Source organism: Dipodomys ordii, unplaced genomic scaffold (genome assembly GCF_000151885.1).
Source record: "Dipodomys ordii isolate 6190 unplaced genomic scaffold, Dord_2.0 Scaffold46, whole genome shotgun sequence".
Lineage (NCBI taxonomy): Eukaryota > Metazoa > Chordata > Mammalia > Rodentia > Heteromyidae > Dipodomys > Dipodomys ordii.
In genome coordinates this window covers 9196832-9219974 of record NW_012267262.1, presented here as the reverse complement: position 1 = coordinate 9219974, position 23143 = coordinate 9196832, and the positions used below count along the sequence as shown (strand labels likewise).

Below are 23143 nucleotides of genomic sequence, written 5' to 3'. Positions count from 1 at the left end.
CTCTCTTGTTTTGTCAAGGCCTGGTGCTTGTTCTCTATGAGACCCTTCCAATGTCTAACATGAGTCTTTCATGGGAACACTAAACCTCTTAGGAAACCATTGTATAGTCAAGACAGAAAGGAAGTTGGGAGTCTTACCATACCTGGTAGAAATAAACTCTCAGCATGTCCAAGTCACAAGCTCTTTTTTTGCCTTTTTCAGCAATTGTTTTATGTGGAAATAATAAAAAAAAAAGTAGGACCACCTCCCACACTTAAATGCAGACACACACACACACACACACACACACACACACACACACACCCTTCCAAATTCAGCAGCACTGAATCAAACAAAGCAGCATTTTCCTTGATTGTTTGGATATTAGTAAATACTAGGATGTTTGCTTTGCAAGTGTATTCTTAGAAACCCCCTCAAATATCTATGATGAGAATTATACAAACTGGGAAAACTGAAATAGTGTGCTTAAAAAACAAGAAAGGAAAGAAAAATAAAAGATGTCCTTGCAAATGTTGTTAAATTATTCCTAAGAATTTTAGACTTGCTTTTAATGAGACTATGTTCACGATCATGAAGGATTGAATACGTGATGTAAAGGGAAAGCTTTTAAGTTGAATACAGTTTTTCTTTGTTTAGATTGCCTTTCAAAATAAGTATGCATTTGTTTCAGACATTCTTTTTATTCTGTTTCTTTTTCTTTGTTTCTCTTCAAATATGTTCTACCATTTGTATTTGAGGATACCGTAAGCTCAGTTTTGCTGGTGTGATGATTTGTGTTCAGGAATCACAAACGACTTTGTGGATTCTGTTTCTAATCAGGCAAAGGAAACTATGCTTTTTGCCAAGATTCCTTGGCAAATGACTGACAAAGAGTTCAGCTTGGTGTTCAGGTCTGCAGCCGTCTGCTTACTTGTTCTTGGCCATATGATTCCACGGGTGAACTGTGAATGCACAGAGATATTTAAAAAATCATGTAACCCTAGAACTGATCTGTTTAGATGTAGCCATGAAAAATTTGAAGGATCAAATTATATTAAGGGGGGGTGGGTAGGAAGAAAGCTTGAAAAATGAGGTTTGCAATGGCACCATAAACAGCTGTATTCCCTTTTGATCCCACTCCCAACCTGGGAATAGAGAGTTCTTCCCAGGAGGCTCCAATATCCTTTCTCACTTTCATTACCAAAGACACTACCTCCCTGAACCTTCCCCTCTAGCCACTCAACTTGGCTCACTGCCACCTGGGTACACCTTGAGCTTTCCCATCTCTATAGCATGTAATCCCTGCTTATCACAGTTGGGATGCCTTTATGCCCTACCCATCAGATACTTCAAAGTTAGTTTAGGGGGCTATACTTATAGGAAGAAGTCTTTTGTACCTTTCTCTTCCAAACTCAAAATCATGTGCCTACTTAGTATGTAATTCCTGCAGAGACTTGTCATTTACTTCATGTGACTTTGATTATCTATCTATATGTATCTATCTATCATCTACCATCTATCTCCTACCTATCGAATCCTCTGATAAATCAGCTGATTGACATATTCATTGAAATTAGGAATTAGGATTGATGCTCTGGGATTTTTCATGGGCGTTGTTTTGAAATTGTTGTTCTGGATGTTTGCAAGTTGATTTTGTTAGGAAGCCGGCTCGCCTTTCTTTTTAGCCTTACGTATCCTTCCAAGAGCCTGGTATTCTTTTGTAGGCATGATGATCTAGTGCTCTGACCGTCCTGAAGAAGGTGCTTGGATACCTTTGCTGAATATCATCATGCTATATTAATACATATATATATATATATATTGCCTTTAGACTAAATAAAACTTAAATTGGCTAGAAAATATCTGCAAATGTTTATCCTCAAATTTTGTAGGTTTTTTTCAAGATGTCGCGGCAGTATTATTTTTCTCCTAAAGATATTTTTCACTTGAATGTCTGTTCTTTTTTTTTTTTCATAAAATTCTTAGAACATTTGTTTTCTTTGTTTGACTTGCATGTGAAGTCCATGAAAACCTATGACACGCCACCTAGATTTGAGTTAAAATACTGGGCCCTTTCATGGTCTCCTAGTTTCATTTGTTGGGAGTAGCCTTAAGTCACAGCTTATTTCCCATTTAGTTTAGCTTTATAAATAATCATGGGCAACTGACTTCTTTTCTCCAAGCCTCAGTTTACTTTTATGTAAGCATTTGTGTTGAAGGACAGCTAAGGTTCTTTTTAACTCTGACTTGTGAAGATTGCAATTAGAACAGGACCTTTTGCAAGGTGCTGTTGTGGTGGAGGTGGTAGAAGAGCCAAGGATAAACAGGACCCAGCTGTCATCTTTATGAGGCTTATTGGTTTCAGAGCTGACATTTTATGTGGTTTTAAGAGGTTTTGGTTTAGTTAGTTCTGATTGCTACCAAGAACTGTTGCCTTGATTGAATCTATTGTGATAGTGGGGGAGAATTATTCTTTTAGAAATCAGTCCTAGTCTGGTATGGCAGCTCCCGTCTATAATCCCAGCTAGTTTAAATAAGAGATAAGGAAGACAGACTCACAGTCAGTCCAGGCAAAAATAGTTACCAAGACCCAGTCTCTATAAACAAGCTTAGTGTGGTGGTATATACCTGTAATCCCAGTAGTTAGAAGGTAGATGTAATCCTCATTCCAGGTTATTCCCACGTCAAAACAAGAGACCTTATCTGAAAACTAAACAACAAAAAGTGCACTGGGGTTATGGATCAAGTGGTAGAGCATCTACCTACTACCTAAAAAACTCAAGAACCAGAGCTCCAAACCCCAGTACTACCAAGGGAACAAAACAAAACAATCCTTTATGACTTTGGAAGAGAAAAATCAGAGCACAGCTGGAGTTGACAGATCAAAATTTGACCTAGATTTTGTGACCCTCCCTACCTCAGATCACACTAAAATATAATGACTGAAACCTAACAGTTAGCCTGGCCATCTGTCCATGAAGCATTTGTTCATCTTTCCCCAGTAGAACATGGAGAAATTATTTCATGTAGTTCAGTTTAGCTTAGCTTAGTTTAGGTTTTGCTAGCTCTGGGTTGAACTCAGTTCTTGGGTTTGAACACGGTACTTGTTTGCTTGGCTTGTTTGTCCAGCTAGCATTCTACCTCTTGAACTACACCTTCTTGCTGGCATTTTGCTAGTCATTGGAGTATTGCATACTCTTCTGACCTGATTGGCTTTGAACTGAGATCCTCCGGATCTCAGTTTCCTGGATAGCTAGTATTATAGGTGTGAGCTACTGGTGATTGGTTTATTTAGTATTTTTAATGATTATTTTTTTTAAAATAATGAAGAGGTATTGAAAGAACCAAAGCATAAGTATGTTTATACTGACTGGAGATTTAATAAAATACTATGCGATTGTATTCAAAGGGCATCTTGCTCTCTTTAGATTTAGTATTACAAGTCTCATGTTATGAGAAACTTCTTAGTTGTGGGCAAACTGTTATGGTTGGTCACCCAACGGAGATAAATTCCTCTTCTTTAAGGATTTCTATGAGAAGTCAAATCAAATGCTGTCTTCAGTGTTAGCTGCTTTTTATTTTGGGCCTATGTCTTCAGCAGCTAACATTCCCTGGGATCTTAGCTCTTGATTTTGGCCTTGTTTTGGTGGGGTAGTGTCACATAGTAGTGGATGCCACCAATGGAATCAGATTGTTGAATGTAAAACCTGGTGGCTTCACTTGCTAGCTATGCCACCAAACCAATGAGGAATGTCCTCACCACTCTCTGTTTTCCTTAGCTTTCTGTACAGTGGGATGGATAAAATAATGCATATCTCACATGGTGATTGTGTGGCTAAAGGGCTCAGAGTTATCGAGGAGTGCCTGGTTTGTATTCAAATGTTAGCGATTATTATTAGTCTTTGTTTTATCGATGCTGAGCTTCTGATTCCAAACTGTCTCCATCAGTTTTGGAAATCAGTAGGTAGTAAATAAAAGGATAAGCTGAAAATTCACTGGTAAGTTTTGTTCTGTCTCTTCAAGGACTCTTCTCCAGCAGAGCTCCATGAGGCATCAGGGGGGTTTTCTAGGCTGTCAGAGTCAGGAAGTGTCTTGACCTAGTGTATGTCAAGATTATAAATAGCCTAGGAGAGTCTCACTCAGCTCCATTTACTCCATGAGGGTTGGTGTTGCAAAGGGGCAGGAATCAGGTGAGTCAAAGCCTGCTTTGTGGAATCACAGTGGTCTCACTCCATTTGAACTCTGCTCCCCATTAGTGTTTCAGCTTTCTCTCCAATATCAGAAGCATCAAGAGTCAGTCATGACTAACCAGGATTGATGCAAAGGGTTCAGTTAGGGTTGGAGAATATGGATACTGTAGCCAAAAATGGGATGTGAAATGAAGAGGTATATAAATGCTGATCATTCAGGTTTCTGGCTTCCTAAGGTGATGATGCATGAATTGTGGATCTTAGTCTTATCACCTGTAAAATGGGTTTAATGTCACTTAAGATGTGTTTCCAACATTATGGAGATGATGTTTGTAATACTTGACATATAGATGTGACAATACCTATGATCTTATGTACTAGCTGTTAATATATTTCTTTGTGAACTGTTTGGCTGTATCAAACCTGAGAAGTTAAACTTACGTGTTGTTGCATTGAACAACATTCACTGGTATTGTGTGGGCACTCTTAGTAAAAAGAAAAAAAGAATGAAAATTGAAGCTGGCTTAACAGCAATTATTCCAACCCTTACTACCATATGCATATTAGTCATAAGTGTAATGCCTGGGGTTAATGAATACGTTAAATTGATTTAGCCCAGTGCCTGCAATCCTAGCTACTCAACAGGCTGAGATCTGAGGATTGTGGTTCAAAGCCAACCCAGGCCAAAAAGTCCATGAAACACATCTCTAATACAGCAAATAAAAGCCAGAAGTGGATGTGTGGCTCAGTGGTAGAGTCAGCCTAGTGAAAAAGACAAGTGAGAATGTGAGGCTCAGAGTTCAAGGCCCAGTCTTGACACCCAAAAAAGCTAGACTGGAAGCATGGCTCAAATTGCAAAGCACCAGCTGTGAGCAAAGATATCCCAGTGAGAGTGGAGGGTGCAAGATCCTGAGTATAAGTACGGGTACTGACACACACTCTCTCTCTCTCTCACACACACACACAGACACACACACACACAATGATCTTATATTGTTTCGTATTATTCTGATCTGAGGTTCTACATTTAGCCAGTTCAAGAATATACTAGGGGCCTGCATCCGTGGCTCGTGCCTGTAATCCTAGCTACTCAGGAGGCTGAGATCTGAGTATTGTGGTTGGAAGCCAGCCAGTGCAGAAAAGTCCTTGAGACTCTTATCTCCAATTAACCACCAGAGTGGTGCTATGGCTCAAAATGGTAGAGTGCTAGCCTTGAGTAAGAAAGCTTAGGAAGAGTGCGTAGGCCCTGAGTTGAAACCCCAAGACTACCACCACCACCACCAACAACAACAAAAATATGCTAGGAAGTAAAAGTTTATTTCTAAACTAGATATCTTGGGTTGAAAAAAACAGCTTATAGAAGAGCATTATAAAAAGAAGTCATTTGGTTAAAACTATTTGTGTATGTATAAATATATATACATATACTTATATATACATACAGAACATAGATACTATATCTATGTATGTTTATGTGTATATGTGTGTGTGTATAAATACGAGTTTTACTGGTGATATTTAGGAAATACAGTTGAGAATCAATTTAGGTTATGGAATGTTGGGTAATGACCTTCTGCTTCTTGTTTTATATACTTCTATGTAATTAGGATTATTTATATTGAACTATACTTTTATGATAAAATATTTTATAGGATGATAAAATGTAATCTCTAAGTTTTGCTGCTTCATTGCATTAAAGACTTACTCTGCTCAAGCTCTTGCCCTTTCTTCTGGCCTTGCTTCCTAGGATGACACTATCTTGTACTTTATGTCACAATCAAGGAAGAGGACAAAGGCTATTGGTTGGCTCAATATAACTTGATTTCCTCCTGTGGGGGAGATGAGAACATCTTCTTCTTAATAAACCTACTTTGCAGTTTTATCACTGAAGGAAAGTTTTTTAAAGGAGCATCTTCAGATTTATTTTTGGAACCCAGCAACGTACACTGTATCAATAAGCAAATAGCTTGCTGCAGTCAGCTGGTAGCATTTCTGGGAGATGGGATTATACTCCTGTTAGGGGGTCTCTGCTTGGTGATCTTCAGCAAGTTAGGCATTTCTGAATTTTGGGGGATCCTCTCAGCAATTAGTCTTGGAGTATCATCCTTTCTGGTCCTGACATGCCTAGAATTTCTCATATTTCATCTCTTTAAAATTAAGAATGCGAATCCCAAATCACTGGTGATACTCTGTACAGGAAGGATGCATTAGTGACTGCCCACAGGGATGTGCTGGGAGAGAAGAGAAATGACTTCTAACTCTCACACAGAGCAAGAGCAAGCGCAAGAGCAATGAATGAAGGAATGTCTCAGGCTCAAGACCATGGCCCTTTATGAAGAAGGTGGAATTTTATCCTTTGTTATGTAGCCGTGATGCATTAGCTGAGAAGAAAAATATCTAAATATACTGTTCTCTCAGTTAGCTACTTCCTCATTCTCATTACAGATTTATCACTGGCCTGCACATTAGCATGGCCATAATTTTTTTTTAATGTTTTCAATCTCAAATTTGTCTCGGAAATACTGAATGGCCCTTTTAGTTTGCACTCTATATAAAAACAGGGTATTTTTCTTTTCTTCTCTCATTTCTTTTTAGAAATAAGTTCTTTTGCCTATGCATTCCCTGAGGGGACCGTCTGGTGGTCCGTGACAGTTAAGACTTGGTTTTAGAGCTGACTTTTTTTTCTTATTCTATAGAGCTCTTTGTTTTCATTCAAGCATTAAAAGGCAATCTCAAATTATACTCGTGTGTGTGTGTGTGTGTGTGTGTGTGTGTGTGTGTGTGTGTGTCCAGATGGATTTATTCTTAGGAACCTAGCTATATCTTGCATAACGAGGTGATGTTATTTTTTGTTTGTTTTCTGATGACTTGACTTTCAGGGAAGGAAAAGAATTTTGACAAATAGAAGAAACCCTCGCTATAAGGTTTTAATCTGGATGTTGAGTTCTAAAAGTTATCTACATTTTAGGGGATGAAAAAGATCCTAGAGAAAGTACAGTGACAGTATATGGACATCCTAGACATCCAGAAACCATTGCATTGTGGATCCTTGCACAAATCTTTCATCCATTTTGATGCAGTCAATTTTAATTCTGAGATTTTAGGATTTGAACATCCCTTATGAATATGTAATTGTAAATATGATGCCATTAAACCTACCGTAGCTGGTAAAAGACACTCTAGGGAGTTCTCAAGTGTTTCCAAAAGGAAGGAAAAATTGTCTGCTTCTGGAATGGTCCACACATCAGCGTGTTTTTCTTGTTTTTCAGTATTTCCTTAGCTCTCCTTCTTGTGTCTTTTTTTTTTCCATTTCCAGCTCTCATAGCATGCCGAAAGCTAGATGTTTTAGTAGCTACTGTGGCCTGGGCAGGTTATTCCTTCCAGATCAGTGTGGACAAAATTGGCACATCTTTGGGTGTGGAAATACTAACTCTGTGTAGAGGAAATAGCTGTATTTATTGACACTTGAATTATTTGGGTGGTCATACTTTTTGTTCTGTTTTTTCTTGAAGGCTTTTTTTTTTGTCTTCAATCTCTGTCTCTGTAAAGTGATAAAATATATGCACATAAGTACAAGCATATTGGCAAGCTTTTCAGTTTTTTATTCCTTATTGCAAATCAAAAGGTATAAGCACCTCTAATTGGTTTAAATTTTTGTACAGTCTAGTATTATGCATTAAAATTGTTGAAAGTTTGTTTTTATTGTGAAGATACTGTATAGAGGATACTGTTACAGTTACAAGAGTAAGGTAATGAGTACATTTCTTGTTGAGCATTGTTACCCCTCCTTTGTTGTTCTCCCACTATCCCTAGTTTTTTGGGAAAAAAATTAGAAGAAAACTCAGAGGCTGGTAGCTCACACTTTTAATCCAATCTACTCAGGAGAGTGAGCTCTGAAGATCACGGTTCAAAATCAGCTCAGGCAGGAAAGTCTGCGAGACTCCTATCTCTACTAAACTACTAAAAAAACATTGAAAGGGGAGGTGTGGCTCAAGTGGTAAAGTGTTAGTCTTGAGCAAAAGAAGATCAGGAGCCGTGCCCAGGCCCTGAATTCAAGCTCTAGGACCAATATCAAAATAATAAATAAATAAAGAAGAAGAAGAAAATTAACATTACTATTCAATAGCAAATAGATACATTTTTAGGACCTAATAGTGTGTTTTAAAATTTTAAGTGAGAAGTAGAACATTATACAGGTCCCACCATTGTCAGTAGCTTTGAAAAAGATCACAGAATTCCACTTTCTATCATAGACTCTACTCACATTCATTTATTTTCTTGTGCAGACAGCTATGGAGCCTTCTAGCTCAAAGATTTGATGATTCTTGGATTAGACAAAAATGTCTTTTTCCATTTTGCTGTAGGCTGTTTTGGCACTTATATTGATTGGCTTTACAAAGTGATTTACTTGTACTTGGTTTTAGGTGTTTCTTCCATAGACGGAATGTCAAATCTTTTACATATTGTACACTTAAGTTTCAAATGTGTTTTGAACAAAGACTTAAAGCTGAAATCAAGAAAATAAATTAAGTCCTCTACTAGCTAAGCAGCCACAGCATACTTCTCCAATTTCCTGAAAGATTTAGCTGTTCTGACACAGACATTTTACCAGCTCTGTTTAAGTCCTGAAAGGGGGAAAAATATATTTTTCTACTTTGTTTCACTTGGCATTGCTCTCTAAGACTATTGAACTTTATTAGATTTTTTTTAAAAAAAGAATCACAACAATCCTATTCACAGCTCTTTCTTATCACATTGTATAAAATACATTCTATTTACATTTTTTTTTACAACTTTGTGTATTGGTCCCTGTAGTGTTCTGAACTCCCTGTTTATGCTCCTTCAAAATTCATATGCTGGAAAAATATAAATCTTTAGAATCATGGTATGTTGGAGATGATATGTTCACATGGGCAGAACTCTCAGAATGGAGCTTCCATTGGAAGTGCCATTTATCAGAGATACAAGAGAGATCTCTATCCATCCCTTTCCTCACCTGAAGTTAGAATGTGAACCGGGAAATAGACCCAATGGAGTCTGTCTTGATCTTGGACTTCCTGTAAATATGTTGGATACATTCATGAGATTGCAACTTTCTTGGTTATTATGGTATTCCTAGCCTTGGCTTTAATACCAGGGACGGTAAGTATCCATAAACCTCAGTCAACAGGGAAATGAGACAAAATTGCACCTTGACTTACCAATGAACTGAGCCATTGAAAAGGATTGGGACAGGAAGTTTTGATATGTTGGCCTGTTTGGTCTCTGACATGAAATGATTTTTTTAAGGGACTGTTTTAGGTAATTCAAAACTTTTAGGTTTGGATTTTTGTTGTTGTTTTCTTTTTCTTTTCTTTTTTTCTTTTTTTTTGGGGGGGGTTTGGTCATGGGGCCTGAACTCTGAGCCTGGGTGCTGTCCCTCAGCTCTTCAGCTCAAGGCTAGCGCTCTACCACTGGAGCCACAGCGCCACTTCCAGCTTTTTTCTTTTTTGCTTATGTGGGGCTGAGAAATCGAACCCAGGGCCTCAGGCATGCAAAGCAAGCGCTCTACCACTGAGCCACCTTCCCAGCCCCTTATTGTTTTCTTTTTAAGGAATCCACTTGACAATTGTGAACTATGAATTGGCGCTTAAGACATGTAAGAAGATGAGAAGTTGTGATTTCCCAAGGTTTGCCATCTGTTAGTATCTAGGGGACACACCGTATGTTGAGTTCAAATCCTGATTTTTACAGGTTGACTTGTTTTCATTTCACCCTTAACCCTTACATTTTGGGCAGCACTGAAACCTTTTTTGACCTAACAAACCTAGAGAAGGCAAGAATGGGAAAGGGTGGATCCTGGAGAAGAATATAGGAAACACAGAGACCCTATAGGATATCAATTCCTAAATTTTCTATATTGCAGTACAAAAAAGGATCTAATATTTTCCCCATGCAAGATAGAAAGCATTCGGTCTTTTGTTCTGTACAGTCCTGTGAGCCCTGCTCTGCCTTCACTACCAAAGGTCCTCCTGAGAATTAGACCAGAAATCACACCCCATGAGAGGGCGAGTGTTTGCTCCACATTATACCCCAGGGTGCTGGGTGGCTAGAAGGTTTTTCATCTCCCCATCTTGACCCCGCAGTGATGTTAATGGTAGTGGGCACACTCCACTGTTTATCTTGGAATTTGATCCATCATCTTGGCAAACAAACTGGGACCTTTACTGCCCAGATTGTTTGTCATTTGTTGTTAATTATCTGTTGCCATAAATTCTGCACTTTGTGAGAACGGGGAAAAAAGAATGTTTTGCAATATTTCTTCCAACATGTAAGAAGAGCTTCGTTTTCTGTGGATAAAAGAGGAAATAAAATGAGTCTATTGGAAACCCAAAGCAATCAAGCATCCTATTTTTTTTTTTCATGTAAGGTTTGGTAAGATCCTGTTAATTCAACCAGGATTTGCACTGAAAGGACCTTTGCAAATTCAGCAATGGTCTGTGTTAGTGAGAGGTGCCCTGCTGGAGGAAAGAAAACAATTTAACTTTACATGAGAGGTTTTGCTTTTATCCAAAGCTGTCTATGCCCTAAGGGCATTTTGTGTGTGCTACAGTCTGTTCCCTTCAGCTAGCTCCTCCTTTTCAAAGGTTATTAAGACAAAGCAGGCCATAGTGAAGGTGGCTTCTGCTTACCTGCTTTTATGAGGTGTTTATTTTGTCAAGTGTGGAATGAAAATGAGTTTTTCTGGCCATTAGTGCATGTTAGTCATGATCTCACACTCTGCAGGGAGGGCCCTGTCACGTTATAAACACAGGGCACCATTTTGTGAGGTGCTGTACCCCATGCTGCAGGAGCCTCTGCTGGAGTTGGTATCTTAATAAAGAGCTAAATGAGAGAGAAAGAGAGGGGCAGGCCGGAAATGATGAAATGACAGAAAGAGTGAGGAGATAGGGGAATTAGAGAGGAGAGAGGGAAAAGTAAGAAAGAGAAGAAAGAGAAAGAGAGGTGGGAAGGAGAGGGGGAGAGGAAGGAAGAAGGAGAGAGAATATGAACACTTGCATTTGGGGGAAGAGAGAGTTTAAGAGGGCATTGATTGTTGCTAAACAGAAATATGGGCACAATTTAAAATACAAAACATAGTCATTTGAGAAGTTATAGAAAGTATGTAAAGAATTTAGCCTGCTTCTCTTGCCCGGGCCACCTCAGAACATGTGTACTCTGACATTCTCTGCTACACTGATGTCTCATTGTTACAGTGGTGATGCTCTTCAAAGGATAACAGCATGCTGTTACTAGTGCTTGGTTAAGTACATAGTGTCGCATGTACATTATTTACTCAGTGTGTAATAACTATGGTTATTAATACTGTTTATATAATTGCATCTAGAGTATGAATTATCTAGTCCCAGCAGTTTCACTGGAAGCATATGGTCCATCCTCACCATAACTTCTGCATGCCCTTAAGTTTGGTGCATCCCTTTTATTCTTGTCAAGAAGTATTAAGGTCATACTGTCTCCCAAGGGATTCTGCCCTGGGAAGGAGGGATCAAAGCCCTGTTAACTCCATGGCCAGCAACACGGATTTCATACTTACCTCTGCTCTCTGCAGGCTGCCTGCAACAGTTTAACTCTGGCTGCCTTTGCCTGGAATTGTGGATTTTGCTCCAGTGAGGATGTTATCCCTCCGTTCATAAGGAGTCAAGATCATCGTATTATAATGGCATCTCGCAATCAAAGCACCATCTTAAAACATTCTTCTTTCCTTCTCCTTTTGTTGCTTTCCTTTTTTTTTCTTTCCTCTTTTTCCTAAGATCACAGATGACAGTGAAACTTGAGAACTCAGAACCAAGTATTAAATGCATTAAATTAATGACTTAGTAATGGCTTGAGTAGGAGAGCGGGAGACGAGGGGGAGGATCAGGAAAACTGGTAAAAAGCACCTCTGATTGCACAGGGGGAGGCTGGGAAAAGGATTTAACACTTTGGATTTTTTTGAAGCCATTAAAAGTCTGATGGGATCAGATTACTTGACTGCACATCTGAAACTTGAAACTCTTGCCCTCAACCCTGCAATTGAGTTAAGCTCAGAATTCAAGGCCTCCCTGTAAGCCTGGCCTCTGGGTAAGCCCCATTGTTGATCACAAAATTATTTCCTTTGAGAAGAGCAAGACTACAGTGAGGTTTTCATGGCCAATTTAGTCTGTACATCGGTGCCAGCCAGACATTTGGCAACAGTTAGTGCCAACTTTGGTGATCTGTCCACTGATTTTTTTTTTTATTCCCAAGGTCTTCAAAACTGTCTGGATTTGGTGCTGCCGTTGAAGGAAAGAGGCATGTCCAGCTTTCTAGGCACGCCTCTTGAATTTTCAGTTTTTTAAATGGAGAGGTCCTGGGAGGTGCAGGAGAGAAGGAAGCCAGTCCACTGCCTTTAACAGATGCTCTCAATAGCCTTGTTAGTCTTGTTTCCTGAGAGCTGTTTTCTTCCCTCCACTTCTTCACTTCTAAGGGAATCCCTTACACACCTCTTTGGATGCTTGTTATCCTTTTTGTACTCGTAGAATTTATAAGCAGTGCTTCCCCTTGATTGTATGTATCAAGAGCATATTTCTCATTATGGAATATATGCTTTTTACTAACCTGTAGGTAGTATGAAGCAGCGACTCTCTTTTTATTTATATTTTTATCATTTTTGCCATCTGTCTATCCACATGTCATAGTTTAAGGCTCGTTTTAGACACTACAAGTGAATGAATGAATGCAGGGACTCAGAGGATGAATATATGCATCCCCAAGAATGTGCTACTCCCTTGCAATCATCCTTTCCTTTGGAGAGCATGCACTTGCACTTGATGTTGTTCTTGGCTCTAAAAGGGGGGGTAACTTGTATAAATCTCCTGTGTTTTTCTTCAGAATGGAGCTGGATAAAGCTCAGAGTGAGGATTTCTGATACTCCAAACTAATTCTTTAACCTATTCTGCTTGCAGTTGGCTCTTTGCTTTGGTTGTAGTAAACTCATTTGTAACAGAGGTAAAATATTGAAGTTTCACTTTCAACTTGGCTCTAAAGATTTGGGATGCCTATATGGCTGTGTAACTTAAAAACGGAGACATAAAAAGCACATTGCTTTCATGCCTTATAAAATGCTCATTTATTGATCTTATTGGGATTTAACAATGATTGGCTTGAAAGTATGAAAGTAATTTAAATATGGTTCAGCTTCTTTACCAATAGTCTAGCTTACCCTAATGTATGGCATTCATGTGACTATGAAAACTATGAATCTGATTCGCTTGTTATGGGGGAATCCTAAATTTTACATAATGCAAACCAGTTTTATTCTGAACTGTGTTTGACAACTTTACTATATATATTTTTTGAAACAGTAAACTCTAAGAGCTCTTCTAAAGCAACTGTTTTGACAGAAGTCTGTGATTTGGGTTAAATACAGATAAAACTATCATAACAACATCCATGTTACAGCCATTGAAAACCTTTTTAAAATTGACTTGAAGGTAAAACAAATGAAATTCAGAGTAAGTGTGTGATGGAGTTCTAATTATGGGAGACTAAACTCTAAACTCTTGGAATGCCAAATGATCAGAAAAAAGAAATGCTGTGAAGTAGCAGGCTTAAGAAAGAATTTTACATGGGGCTGAAATTCAAAGAGAGGAGATAATAAGACCGGGAGGTTTGCATTCCAAGCCCTTTGGGGGCAGGAAGTTTTTAATTTAGGTGACTGACTTCAGATTTTTCTCCTTAACTTTCCCTGTGGCTGTGGCTGCTGAGGATGGTGTTATGTAATTAGCCTTTCTGGAGATGCCCTTTGGCTGAAAACCTAATTGAGTCTCCGGACTACAGTGCAGGAGTAGAGATGATGAAGCTTTCTGCCCTGCAGATAGAAGTCCTGTCCTGGACCAGGACCTGGCCCTAAGAAATACCTGTATGTAGCAACTGGCAGTGACATTGTTTAGGTAAAGTAGGGTTTAGTAATTGAAGAGTCAGTTGCTCATTACTATATGAAAATCTTTCTTTAAATTAGGGAAGACACCCAAAATCCACACGCACAATTTAAATGAGTCTGTATTCCACATTATAAATATGCACCGGATGCCAAGTAGAAAACCGGAACACTCTCTCAGGATGCTGTTAGGGCCAAGCGGAATCTCATTAGGGACAGCTTCAAAGATCAGTTCCTCGTGTCCATAAAAACAAGTGTAAATTATCTGGTGTGTGCCTGCTGTTAGCAGTTGCAGTGTTGCATTATGCATGACTCAGGATCTCACAGAGGAGACCAGGGCTTCAGGCTGCATGGAGTTCCACAATTTTTTGTGGGGATTTCTCCACCCTTTCCCCCCCTTCACTTTGCTGATGCTGAGTTCTTCATTTTGGGAATTTATTGGTGTGTTCCGCTTAATGGAGAGTGCCATATATAACCTGCTCCTACATTTTTGATGAATTGGAGTCAGTTCAAGAAAGGCCTGATAAGGTCTGAATTGTTTATATGAACCACCAATCTATTTAGATTTATGTATTTTGTTTGCCCATATACAGAATGTGACTAGGGCTCCACAAAGACATTCTGTGCACATAGAATTGGACACATTTATTTCAATCATTCACTGTCTTTGGGGTCTCTTAGGTGGTAAAACTAAATGTGAATGTCTAGTAAATTAAGAAAATGTAGTTGACTTTAAGATAAAAAGCTTAATAAATAGTTACAAAATAAGTTTTGAGGGTCTAGAAATGTATTCTTAAGGTTTCTTTTTGTAAAGGGAGAGAATCAATAGAACTTAAAATTTGAATCTGGGTCTGTCTTCTACCACCAGTGTGTTTTTGGAATGTGACTTAATCTCTCTGTGCTCTAATTTGTAAATGGAGGAGAACGATCATATTCTTAGCTTTTGCAAAGGTAAAATCATCTGACTTATGTATCTGACCTGTAGCATTTCCTGGACCATGGTAGGTCTTGTGGAAGGTGTTTGCTCATATCAGTGTTATCTTTATGAGAAGACAGAAGATGTTCAGTGGAACTGAGGATGTATACACATAGAACATCTTGGGTTCAGTTTGAGTCAGGAAAATACAAAGGAATTCATGGATGTGTATCTTTTTGTCTCACAAGATCTAGAGAGATTACCATGAGGTTTGTGAAAAAGGTACAGAAATAGTAAGAAAGAGGCCCTTTTTCTCTAGCCATGCTAGCAGACAATGTCTGTACCAATTCCTTGTCGAAGATGTTTTTCAGAGGCTAGTCACAGAACAAAGACCAAAAGAATAGACTTGCTCAGTGGCTGTAACTTCTGTTTCGAAATTTAGATCTGTAAATATAAGGGGATAGCCATAGTTACCAATATTTCCTTTTGTGAAATGGAAGCCCTGTAAGGGCAGTATTCATGCTGGCTAATCTTGAATTTCTACTGTGCCCAGTGCTTAGCATTAAATGCATCTTTGATGTATCAATAATCAGACTGCAGTATGAGTTTCTTCCTTACCATCAGTTTTTGTTCTGAACTTATAGTCTCTCTATTCTCTTCTGAGACTCATCCATCCTGTTGATGTGCTCACCCAAGAACTATTTTGGTGCTTACCTTGCTTGCTTCAAGGTTTCTCTCTGACATTTGCTAAAAATGCCCCTGCCATTTCCTGTCGTTCAGTCATCACTGTCTTAGGGATGGCTCCTTGGCAGCTCTCCTATTTAGCTTTAAGTAATTGAGACTTTCTTTGGGATTCAACAGCCCTCTAACATCTTTACTTTGAAATAACAAGGAGGAAAAAGTTGCTTTTCCTGATGTGGAGCTTGGAAACTACCTACAGGACATAGAGGAAATGAATGGGAAGAGTTGTATGTCTAGGAGAAGATGAGCAAAATTTGATGGAAAATACTACTTTCAGGTACTGGTAGCACACCTCTGTAATACTAACTACTTGGGAGACTGAGTAGAAATTAAGAAGGTTTCTATCCAGGCAGAAAATTTTGTGAGACTCCATATCTACTTATTCAACAAAAAACTGGACTAGTGGCATGGCTCAAATGATAGAGCTGTAGCTATGAGCAAGAAAGCTGAGCAAGAGTACAAAGCCCTGAGTTCAAGTCCCTGTACCAGCACAGGGTTTATTTCTATTTTGCATATATTTTTATCCCCAATTTATTACACAGTGACTAACACGTAGAGTAGTCATTATTGATGGATGGATGAATGAATGAATAAATGTCTTGGGTTTGGTAGGTAGAACAAAGTAGAATTATAAACCACTCAGTCCTAGTCTACTGTAGAAACAATCAAATATATCACAATTAAATGATATTTGATAAAAATCATCATGAATCATCATCATTATTATTATTTATTCTCATTTTGTCAGTACTGGGGCTTGAATTGAGGGCATCATGTTCACTTAGCTTGCTTGCTCATGGCTGTGCTCTATCATTTGAGCCATGCCTTCAGCTTTGCTTTTTACTGGTTAATTGGAGATAATATCTTAAAGGCTTTTCTTTCTGGGCTGACCTCAAACTATGATTCTCCAGATCTCAACCTCTTAAGTAGTTAGAATCATAGGCATGAGCTATAGGCATTGTGCTAGCATGCATTGTTAATAGGATATCAAGATTTTCTTTTATATATGTGGGCAGCTCTGCTCATTGTGAGGGAAACATGATTAGAGAATTTTGCACATAGGCTATGAACAGTCCAAAGGGATAGAGTGCCTCATCAGAATCATAAAAGATTGCTGATTTTCAGTACAGTATATCTCCTTATGACCTGTAATAAGGTTCTTAGGAACTTACACTTTGGGACGGACAATAAATGCTGACTAAGAGAAGCAGGCGAAAATTTCTTCAAGAAATTTTCAGAGACATTTCTCTTGGTTCACTAAATGTTATTTCCTAATGTTTCTCTGAAGAACTGTACCTAGTAGTCAAAGGGGCTTCTGGTCTGATTCTTCTCCCAATCTAAAAGAAAGCAAGATCCATATAGGAGGCAACCTCCCTTTAAAATAAAACAGCAGCAGCTATTTTCTGCCCTGGAGATTTGTATTTTGCTTTCATTTCAGAATATCTTCTCTTCCTACCACTCTTCTGTCTCTTGGTTCCTCTGAAGTCTGGCAGCATATTTTGGGACCTATGGACTCTAGAAACCCACTGACATTTCCTCCTTGGAGACTAGGCACATTTGGACAACAATTGCATTTTTGCTGGAATGTGGGAGTTGAGAAAAGTGTGGCCATATGCTGTGGGCTCGGATAATGGCTTACATGCCTAACAACTTAGATGGTTTCTAGACGTGGCTTGTACTGCATGGAAACAAGCAAGCCTATGTGCTTCTTGGAGTTTTCTGTTTGGAGACATGAAGAGGGAAGGTTGGATGTGTCAATCAAATACAAATGTTCAAAGTTCAATTTGGATTTAGTTTTTGAGACCTGTCTGTGGCTGAATAGCGAAGATCAAGGTTAACTTCAAAGGCACCTTCAGTTTTGAGATGGTCCCAGAGGTTATTGTTTAGAAATGAGATGTTCGGCAAGAAAGAAGTGGTGTTACTGCACAGAAAATTGCTTCTGTTATCCATAATTGGTGTTGGCACTGCTTGGTAGACTACTGAAGTGTGTCTTCCTCATTAGGATTGAGAAACCCTGTGGCCACAAGTCATTCCACAAGGAACATTTCAGCCACATGCAATTTCCCTCTTGGACAATGCTGCGGCAGGTGGGAGGTATTGCATTAAACCTTTTCATGTTATAACTGCAGCTGGGTCCAAGTTGGCTTGGCAGTGATCCTCTTTGCCTAGGGTGCTGCAGCTCTGTCGATGATGCTCTAGCCAAACGCCTCGGATCTTGGTGCCTTGGCTGGCAGCTGAATATTGGTTCCATTGACGAGGCTGAGTAGTACCTGTTCAATCTTTAAAATCAGAGCATCACAGAAAGTAGGTTCTCAGCTCTGTTGTTTTGCCAGGAAAATCAACAACTTTTGTTTTCAGTGGAATTTTTGAACTTTGTATTCAGTTAAACTGTTAAAAACTTCATAATAGGAAAATCATCTAATAAAAACATTGGTTTAAAATGATAGCTCTCTGCCAGGAGCTGGTGGTTTACGCCTGTAATCCTAGCTACTCAGCAGGCTGAGATGTAAGGATTGTGGCTCAAAATGAGCCCGTGTAGCAAAAGCTGTGAAACTCATCTCCAATTAAACACCAAAAAGCCGAAAGTGGAGCTGCAGCTCAAGTGGTAGAGAGCCAACCTTGAGAAGTCAAGGAGAGTGTCTAGGCTCTGAGTTCAAGTCCCAGAGACAGCATAACAAATAAGCAAACAAACAAAAAGAAAGCTCTGGAATTCTTAAGAACCAATTTAGTAGATGGAGAAGTTCAGAAAACAGACATTCTAAAGAGTCTAACTACTGAGTATATTTGTTGTAGCAATATGTATTTCACTGTAGAAATTATATGTCTAGATTGTCTATCCACAAATGTGTGTATCTGTACAGATGCACACATCCTCCACAGATAAATGAAGGTTTCAGATTAAACACAGATGAAAGTGCTTTCTGAACACTTATTTGGCTATCTAAAAAACAAATAAAACACTGGACATGTTTGCATGTGGGTTGAACACCTCAGCTAGCAACTACTCACACTATTGACCTTGTTTTCTATTGAGGGCACTGAGAAACCACATTATTAAACATATTAGGTCAACCTTGAGTTCAAGTTAACATCGTTTTTCTTTCTGCAGAGCTGAAAAGGTCCTCAGCCAGATTGTTTTCTTTTTGTTCCACACGGGGGTAGAGAGTAGCCTGATTTTTTGCATGACTATGGGTCTGCTCTATAAATAAGCAGATTCAGTCCTTTGTTTTAAATGTAATCAGCAAGATTTCATTTGCATTGCTTGTAAGTGAATCACATAAGTGAAATTACATTGCCTGCAATCTCATTTGCTTATCATAAAATGTGATGGCAAGCCGGCTGTTTTTCTCCAACTAAAGTGTCTTAAGGTAGTATTAGGGTGCTTGCTTTCATTTTCCTTTGTGACCAAATTTGTCTCATTCTATAGAGCTGGGGCTCCAATCTTATGTTGTTGCTGGAGAAATTCTCATTGCAGGGCTCTAGAATGAGCTAAGATATTGGTTCAGTAGGGGGTAAATGGGAGTTTTAAGTCTATCTCCTGTTGTGTAGCAAGTGATTGCTAATCACTTTCTGTCGCTTGTGACAACTTCTGCTTACTAAGAGTAAATGCCAGTCAGTGTTGGTTGAAGGTATAAAGCAATTTGCAGCTTTTCAGGCAGTTGGCTACGGAAAATGGCTTACATAATTGAACCAAAACAAAACATCAAACTTGAGTTAGTTACCATTTTTTTAAGATACCAGTTTGAAAAACATATCTTAATTGGTTTTTTAAGAGGCATCCTTAAGGCATATTATTCCAAAAAGCATTTTGAGATCGCCTCCCTTATTTCCTTGAAAATAAATAAACAGAACAATATTGGTTGCTGTCTTCAAAATCAGTGGTTTCAGTGACAAATGAAGATGTTCACAAACCATATTCCTGGCTCCATAGAGGTCTCACTGAATAGCCAAGATAGGCCTCCAACTCAAAATCTTCATGCCTCCATGCTTCAAATTCTGGGATATCAGGATACCACACTAGGCCTTTAGCTATTGTCTGAAGGATTTATGAATTTTTAAGATGGAAGTCAGAGGAAAAGTATGAGTTCTTACACACCCTGTAACTGTATGGTTACCCACAAAACCTCTGCTTAAAACCCCAGCAGGCAGCTACATTGGTTATACTTTAGGCTTAAATGTGAAAACTACTTTCAGAAGAAAAGGCACACAGTTCCAAGGCTCTCAGTTAACTATTGGCACTGGATAGAAATGATGAACTTTAGCATTTGTTTCTTCTTATGGAAGATGAAGTTTCAAGACATGGGCAGAATTAAGTGTGATGGATGGGAAATTAACTTTTGTTGTTGTTGTTGGTGGTGGCGGCGTTGGTTTGGGGTCTGAACTCTGGGCCTGGGTTCTGTCCCTCAGCAATTCAGCTCAAGGCTAAGGCTCTACCACTTGAGCCACAGCACCACTTCTGGCTTTTTCTGCTTATGTGCTGCTGAGGAATCGAACCCAGGGCCTCATGCATACAAGGCAAGCACTCTACCACTGAGCCACCTTCCAAACCCTTAGATGGGAAATGAAAACATGAGAGTTATACTTTTTTTTTCCAGTCCAAAGGGAAGACTTAAGGATCTTAAGAAAAATGGAAACAAATGACTTTTTAAAATAATTTACTTCAATAGAGATTTCCATTTTTATGTTCTTAGATTATACAAAAAATTCTATATCTAAAGGAAAAATTTCAGATGGACTGACAAGTTTGATTATAGTTTATTTTTTAGTTAATTATCTTTTAACTAAAGTGTAACAGACAGAGAACTGTACGAGTTAAACATACTTTCTTGTAATAAATTTCTACAAAGGATAAGACGTGTGGCAAGTTTGGGGTTCAGTTGTAAACATCCTTTTACTTGTTTGAGTTTATAAAATGACTAGGCCACCATCATTAAGAATTTAAATATCATTACAATTGACAATAAAGTTTTATTAATGAAAATTGTGAAGACCTTTGTTACTGTTGCCCAGTGGTTTACAAAGGAGAAATTGTGGACACTGAGATCCTGTGGCCTCCCACTGAGCCCTGCAGCTGCATAGTCCAGGATTTAGAGTCCTGTGTCACTACTGTGGCTTTCATTTCAACCTGTCTCCAAGGCATACTTTGCACTTGCCATCACTTAAGCTTTCTTGAAAGCTCCTCTCTGTGATTTGAAATATTCTCTGGATAATATTTCCAAATTGATGACCTTCTTGAGTTAAAAAATTTTTTTAAAAGTCTAGCTTTCAAAATATCTTTATTTTCTATTCCATTCATCATCGTTTTCTCATTGAAGAAATTAGCCATGCTTATCCTACTTCAAATGGGCAGCTGTGCTTTGAAACTAGATCCTGCTTTTGGCTGAAATTGTCCAAATGAGGATAGACCAGGTTCCCTCACTGTTTGAACACAATTGCTTGTGACTGTAAAGCACTATCATACTTTCCATGTTTTTTCTTCAAATTTTAGTGTATCCCCAAGCCAGAACATAAAAAATGTAAAAGAAGAAAAATAAGCAGAAAGGAGAGACGGAGGGAGAGAACAAGGAATTAAAGAACAGAGAAAGAAATGATAGAAAGCGATTTTAAAATTGCTTTTATACTTCTAAGGAAAGTAGCTCTTCCTGGGATAGCTTTAGAGGACAAAAATGACTTGAGAGAGAGAGAGACAGAGACAGAGAGAGACAGAGACAGAGAGAGACAGAGACAGACAGACAGACAGACAGACAGAATGACTTAAGATGATCCTTATAGGACTGCTGACTGGAAATACAACTATAAATTCTTAGGCCAGATTTTCTTCTCTTTATAATAAATGTACAATATTAATAAATAAAGTACACATGTATGTATATGAACAAGAGTATACATGAATGAACGTGCTTGCATATGTTCTGATGGTCATTGTCATTACCTATTCCTACAGTACCAACATTGCTGAGAAAATTTTGAAACATCTCTTTGAGAATTGTGTTTGGAGCTAGGTTATGGGCATATAATGCATGAGTTCTTCATGTTCTTCAGCTACAGAAATCATCTGTACTTGCTTTCGTTCGAATCTTCTAGGCATAATCCCTTACAGCCCCAGCATACATGCCCAAGGATTGGAATTCATTAGTGAATTATCATATTTCACTAGTTCTTTGGCCACAAGAATCTTTAGACTCACCAACCTTCTACCGAAATCTTTGTGTTCATTGCCATGAAAAGTTCAAATCTATCTATCTATCTGTCTGTCTATGTGTCTGTCTGTCTGTCTGTCTATCTATGCAACAATGGACCTCACACTTGCCCACAGAACTATGGGGCTGAATAGTGGAAAGCTGAGCTAAATAATAATGGTAAATAGGATCTATCGGATGAAATAGGATTACTAAGGTGTTTTTATATTTTCATGTTTAGGACACTAAAGTGACTGATCAGAGATTATTGCTGATAGTTTATTTAGCAAGTAAACCACTTTTTTATTAAAAACAAAAACAAAAAACCCCCAGGAAACTAGCAATTGTAATAGATTACTTGGCTATGTGTATATGCTAAGTCTCACAATAACCGAGGAAAATTCTTTCTGAATGAACATTAATTATGGCGCGATTTATTATATTGTCAGGGATGTTAATAATATGTCTTGACCTTGTAGATGTTTGTGGGCTACCAGCAGTCCTGCATAAATAAAAATATACATAGATTTCTTTTTTTTTTTTTTGGGTCCGGTTGTGGGGCTTGAACTCTGGGCCTGGGTGCTGTCCCTCAGCTCTTCAGCTCAAGGCTAGCGCTCTACCACTTGAGCCACAGCGCCACTTCTGGCTTTTTTCTTTTTGCTTATGTGGTGCTGAGGAATCGAACCCAGGGCCTCATGCATGCAAGGCAAGCACTCTACCACTGAGCCACCTTCCCAGCCCTTATACATAGATTTCTAAAAGCAACTTTTTAATTTAAAAATTGATTTTTTGTGTGTTATGCATTATACCAAATTGTACTGTCTCTCACAAAGAAAAGTTTGAATTGATAACTCTAGTTAAATTAGAAATATTCACAATCTTAACTTTAACCTTTAAAACAGAATAGTGAATATAACTGTGTCAGTTTGGGTCATTATTTGTTTATTTGACCTAGTCATTCCTTTATTCATTCATTTATTGAAATAATTACTGAGTTTCTACTGTGTGCCAGGCAAACATTGCAAGTCTGGAACTTTTAAAAAGTTAAGATTATAGTTTCCTAAATTCATTTTGATGAAAAATGGTTCCAAGGTAATGCTCATTGATGATTTTTTTTTTTATTGTAAAGATACTATACAGAGGGTTACAGTTACATGAGTGAGGTAATGAGTACACTTCCTCTTGAACATTGTTAGCCCCT

At 38.4% G+C, this 23143-nt stretch overlaps 1 protein-coding gene across 1 annotated transcript in view; it reads left to right on the top strand.

The window, feature by feature from the left end:
• Mpped2 (metallophosphoesterase domain containing 2) overlaps nt 1-23143 on the top strand; it is a 181666-nt gene that overhangs the window by 7437 nt on the left and 151086 nt on the right. The gene's annotated exons all lie outside the window — the stretch shown is intronic.